This window comes from Tupaia chinensis, unplaced genomic scaffold (assembly GCF_000334495.1).
Source record: "Tupaia chinensis unplaced genomic scaffold, TupChi_1.0 Scaffold000318_1, whole genome shotgun sequence".
Taxonomy (NCBI): domain Eukaryota; kingdom Metazoa; phylum Chordata; class Mammalia; order Scandentia; family Tupaiidae; genus Tupaia; species Tupaia belangeri.
The window spans coordinates 3,300,134-3,306,172 of NW_006159811.1; the positions used below are offsets into that span (position 1 = coordinate 3,300,134).

General features: G+C 38.9%; 1 pseudogene; it reads right to left on the reverse strand.

The window, feature by feature from the left end:
• Nucleotides 1–4,671: 4,671 nt before the first annotated feature.
• Nucleotides 4,672–5,203, reverse strand: LOC114008303 (ADP-ribosylation factor-like protein 1 pseudogene; annotated as a pseudogene).
• Between the last annotated feature and the right edge of the window lie 836 nt (nt 5,204–6,039).

Consider the following 6,039-nt stretch of genomic DNA (forward strand, 5'->3'; position numbering starts at 1 on the left):
CTTTCTCAACCAACTCAAACTAATTATGTTAATTTTCTAAATTAATTTCCTCAGAACATTGGTTAAGTGGATCTCCTTCTAGGCTTGAACAAGATATAAGTGGAAAAGTTAAACTTTCATTTGAAAACATCTGTAATTTCCTCAGTCATGATCCAATAGAAAAATAAGAACAAAGGGAACTGCTTGCCTAAATTGTCAAACTGAATCAGGAGCAGACTTCTAATATTTTTTACTTCTTGCATTACCCTGATAATTATTTCTGCTTGCTCATTCCCACCCCAGTTGTACATCCTGTGGCCCAATCCTGGCTAGCTGACATTCAGAATATTCAGGTGAGCCAAAGTAGCAATGATTAAGTGATGTTGCACATACGTATCCTTTGACTCATCATTCCTTGTGTCCATAGTAACACAACTGTGAAGACCAGCAATGCGATAGTTATTTATGGCTAAGTCAAACAGCCTTAGTTCACTACTAGTTTATGCCAGTTAACTTTTTTTTTTTTTTTTTTTTTTTAGTTTTTAGTTTTTGTGATAGGGCATGTGTGTTCACCTGAGAGAGACAGAGACAGAGAAATAGAAAGGGAAAGTGAGAAATCATCCTACAGAGGGGTTGTCCACATTGCAATCCCTTCTCCTCCATTCTCCTCTCAGGATTTTGGGCACCCATGCACTCATGCCTGTAATAATTTTCAAGCCACCAGGTCCGGGGCTGGAACCACAGAGTAGGCGATGATGGAGTGCCTTAACCACCACACTACCTGCTGCTCAGTTAGCTTACGACTCTGAAAGAAAAATATTTCTGTTTTCCTCATTTTTAACGTTAGTTATTTCTTCCAGGAGAGAGACACACCCCCACACAAGGTCCCCACATTGTATGTAATCTGCTCTCAGTCTTAGCCAGTCCACATCATGGGGAACCCAGGAGCCCTCCCATGGGGGTCTGCCCACACCAGCACTGCACCCTGTCTGTCCCCCTCGTTTGTACTGTAATATAGGGCCATATACTTAGACTCACCATGTGCTTCTGGGATTTGAGTGAGACTATATGTGAGGCAGAGATTTGCACATTCTGAACAAGCCATTTCAATGCAAAGAAATGTCATGGAAGAGAAACAAAATGGCAAGGTTTACAGTTACATTTGAAATTATGTGGCTTCTAGAGACTATAAAGTCTATATTTTATCAGCTTACAGAATAAAGTGAAATTTGGTATTTTCTGAGAATATGTAAGAAAAACAAACTTGGCTAAACATCTCATTGTACTATTTTCCTTTGGTTGCCATGGACCATTATTCTGCATGTTCTTTTGTTCTGATTATATTTAAACTATTAAAATTTCCCAGTCCATTGGGACCAGCAGATGGCACAATGTTACATTGCTGGACTTCTGTATGTGACCATGGTTTGAGTCCCAGACCCAGAGGCTTAAAACACACCAGGAGCACGTGTGTGTGTGCCCAAAATTCCAAAAGGAGAAAGGAAGAGAAGGGACCACAGCATGGCCATCCTCCCTGGGGGATGATTTCTCGCTTTTGGTTTCTCTGTCTCTCTGGTGAGCATACATGCCCTATAGCAAAAAAACTCTCTAAAAATTAAAATTTTAAAATTCCCAATCCAAAAGTAATTTTATTTTATAAGTCTTCAATCAACTACTTTATCTCTTCTAGCTAGCAGCTTTGTTGTCTAGCCTTGCTTTTGTCTTCTGAATCCACTGTCTCCACTTCCCTGCTTCATCTCCTCACTCCTTGCAACTAGTCTTAAAAACTCATTGATGATCTCCTAATTACCAAATCTGAACATTTTAAGTCCAGCCTTGGTATTAACAGCATATATAAATTACACAATCCTCCTGAAAATGTTTTCCAGCCATTTCACCACCGCACTCTTTCGTGACATTCCTTATACAACATGCTGCATCTTTTAGAAGTTCTTTTTGGATTGCTCTTTTTCCCTCCCCCCCCCCAAATACAAATATTATTTCAAGCTCTACATTAGTCCTCTTTTCTCTTCCACTAATCATATAGTGAAAAGAATTTACTTTTTAAAAAAAATAGAAATATTTATTTAATTTTCTTTACTTTTTATTCTTCGATTTGACCAGACAGAGAGGGAGAGAGAGAGAGAGAAAAAGTGAAAAAGCAATCTGGTAGGTCTGGGACTTGAACCATGGTCAGTCACGTAGGAGACAAGTGCCTTAACCACCACTCCACCTGCTGGCCCCAAGAATTTACATCTTTATAACAGTAATTTTTCCTATTTATCAGGATAGCCCATTTTGTCATTTATTTAAGCTTCCTTTTTTATTTCTCAGTAAAGATTTATAATTTTTCTCTCTTAGAGCTCTGGCATACTTTTTAAAAATAAATCTGTTATTTCATATTCTTTCAAGTTCACTTTGCTTCTTGTGAAAGTATATTTCATTAGCTACATTCTTTTTTCATTACTGGTATATAATAATGCAACTGACTTTCTGTATATTGCTCTGAAATCCAGCCATTTTTCCAAATGTTCTTACTAGTTCTAATGCTTGACTTCTAGACATTTTTGCATTTTCTATAGCTGAGTAAAGGAATGACTCAAGTTTTTTTAATTTTATTTATTTTATTACTGTTTTTTAGTTTGACCAATGAGAGATACAGAGAGAGAGGGAGAGAGAAAGAGAAAATGAGAAAGTAAGCCACCAGATCCAGGATTTGAACTACAGTCAGCCATGTGGGAGTCCAACACCTTAACCACACCACCTGCTTGCCCTGATTCAAGATATTTTTAAAGAGTGAGGAGGAGAAACTTGCTGTATTTGATAACAAGATTTATTATTATTAATTTTTTATAATGCTTTTTTTTTTTTGGAGCGGTTTTTGCTATAGGGCTTGTGCACACACCAGAAAGACAGAGAGAGACAGAGAGACAGAAAGCAAGAAATCATCCCCCAGTGGGGAAGGCCATGCCACAATCCCTTCTCCTCCATTATCCTCTCGGGATCTTGGGCATGCAAGCACACGTGCCTGGCATGAGTTTAAGCCACAGGGTCCAGGACTCGAAATGCAGTCAACTACATGGGAGTCCAATAACATAGCTATTATGCCAACTGCTGGTCCCATTTTTTATAATGCTTCTTAAAATAGATCTTTTTTCTTTATTTTTTTTCTTAATTTTATTTACTCATTCATTTATTTTAATTCGACCACAGAGAAATACACGAAGAGAGAGAGTGAGAGCGAGAGGGAAAATGAGAAAGCAAGCCACCAGGTTCAGGATTTGAACTGTGGTTGCCTATGTGAGAGTGTCCAGCACCTTAACCACCGTGCCACCTGCTGGTCCCATCTTTTCTTTTTTCTTTAATTTATTGTGTATTCCATTAAGTCTAACCATTTGGAATTGTGTTTACTGCTAGTAAACAAAATAAGCTGGTAGACATTATTTTGAGTGTACTGTGATTAATTAGTATAAATTTATGTAAGAGTTAACTTGTCTGTGCCATCAATTGTTGGTATTTTCAACAAAATATAGCATAGTCTATGGGAAAAACATTTTACCAAAAAGTTTATCATTTTTATCCCTCTTCCTGCCTAATTAGCAGGCAACCTTGGGCAAGCCAACCCTACCAGAACCTTGGATCCATATCCATATATGTCAAATATAACATGGCAATTACAGATAAATCAGTGAACTTAGTCACTAAAATAATACTAACGCCTGTAACTAAAGGCTTTTAAATAAAACAGATTATTATAAAGTGGCCACTTAAACAAATGAAGACTTTATTATTCATACTATGTTCCTAGTCTACTCTGCTGAGTCTAATCTTTGAAAATACTTAATTGATCTTAAAAGAAAAAAATAGTGGTTAAGATGCTGGTCTCCCAATGTGACTGACTACAATTCAAGTGTCAGACCTGGTGGCTTGAAACTCACACTGGATGTGTGTGTGTGTGCCCAAAATACCAAGAGAAGAATGGAAGAAAAGGGATGTGGCATGGCCATCTTCCATAGGGAGGTGATTTCTCACTTTCTGTTTCTCTGTCTCTATGGTGAGTGCATGTGTCCTATACTAAAAATTTCTTTTAAAAAATAATAAATAAAGTTAAGATATTAGTTAGTGTTTATACAAATGAGATGAAATGTTAATTCAAAAAATAGGAGGATCAGGCCAGCAGGTAGCATGAAAGTTAAGGCAGCTGGATCCCACATGACTGACTCCAGTTTGAATCCTGGATTGGTGACTTGAAAGTCCCACTGGTACATTTGTGCGTGTGTCCAGAGTCCTGAAAGGAAAATGGAGGAGATGGGATTGCAGTGTGACCATCCACCTGGGAGGTGATTTTCCACCTTCCCTCTTTTTCTTTTTCTCTCTCTGGTGAGTGTATATACCCTGTAGCAAAACTTTTTTTTTTTTAAATAGGTAGGTCTTTCCCCCAACAAGACTGCATTCTTTGATAGGACTATATTTGAATAAAAATGCCATACAAAGTGATTATATACCTTAACACAAGAAACAAGGAAGGAATATTATACAAAACAGAACATTCAGGTGATTCAATTGAGTTACCCTCCCAACCAAATATTTAGTTTTCATATTCATTACGAACACTTCGATCAGTTCGGTATACACCAATGAGACAATGTAAAGCACCCATGACTGTTTCCGTAGGGATATGTGATGTCACCTTCACTCCAGAGCCAAATTGATACTGCTTTTTAATGTTTCAACTAACCATTCCATGACCTCTTTGAGGCTAGTGCTGTTGTTTGCTGATGTTTTGAATATTTGCCATTTTTGGTCTTTCAAGGCAAGTAATTTAAGTGAATTTGCTATCTCTGAGGTATTCAGTCTGTGCTAGGTCTTGCTTATGTGAAATACCACTAAAATGACTTTTCCCAGCTCTTCTTTCTCCAACATGGCAACTATCTCTGGATTGACCATTACAACTCTCTCCAGCATAAATGACTGCATCGGTGTTTGCACCAATGACATCATCTGATACTTAAGTGGCCTCCTAAGACTCAAATTTGGAATTTAGGGCATTCGCATGTCATTGTCTCTACATTAAATCCCAAGGTAGGAATAGTAATAATGACTTCTCCAACCTATAATCTGCACAAAATTAAGATTTTCCTGCTCCATCTAATCTCAAAATTAAAATCTTCATTTCCCAGGTTCTAAACGGACTCGGAAAAATAGTTAAGAAAAAGCCACCCATGATGAACCGCCATCACTGTTCCTCAGAGATAGGCCCTCGCTTCAGCAATGTCTCTTGAGACTCAGCACTGCCACCTCCGCTGCCCTTGGCTTTGACTGTGGCCTCGAGGCAGTTTCCTCACCAGCCAAGTCAATAAATAAACAAGTAGGACTTACTATTAATTTATCATAATTAAGGCCATGCAATTTTTGACCTAGGCATAGATAAATAAATCAGTGAAACAGAACATACATCCATCTAGGGGCCAGCAGGTGATGTAGTGATTAAAGGCACTGGACTCCCACATGGCTGACCATGGTTCGAATTCCAAATCTGTCAGCTTGCTTCCTCTCTCTCTCTCCCCGCCCCCCAATTCTATTTTTATTCTCACTATACCACTGCAACTTCTCTTAAAAAAAATCACTGAGACAAACCAGCAGATGGTGTAACGGCTATGTCACTGGACTCCCATGTAATCAACCACGGTTTGAGTCCCAGACCCAGTGGCTAAAACTTATGCCAGGTGCATGGTCGTGTGTGCCCAAGATCCCAAGAGGAAAATGGAGGAAAAGGGATTGCCACACGACCATCCCCCACGGGGTGGGGGTGATTTCTCGCTTTCTGTCTCTCTGTCTCATTTTGTCTTTCTGGCAAGTGCATGCGCCCTATAGCAAAAAAAACTCTTAAAAAAAAAATCACTGAGGACCAGCATAAGGTGTAGCAGTTACGTCACTGAACTCCCACATGGCTGATCATGGTTTGAGTTACTGACCTGGTGGCTTGAAACTCACACCAGACATGTGTGCATGCATGTCAAGATCCTGGGAGGAGAATGGAGCAGAAGGGATTGCAGCATG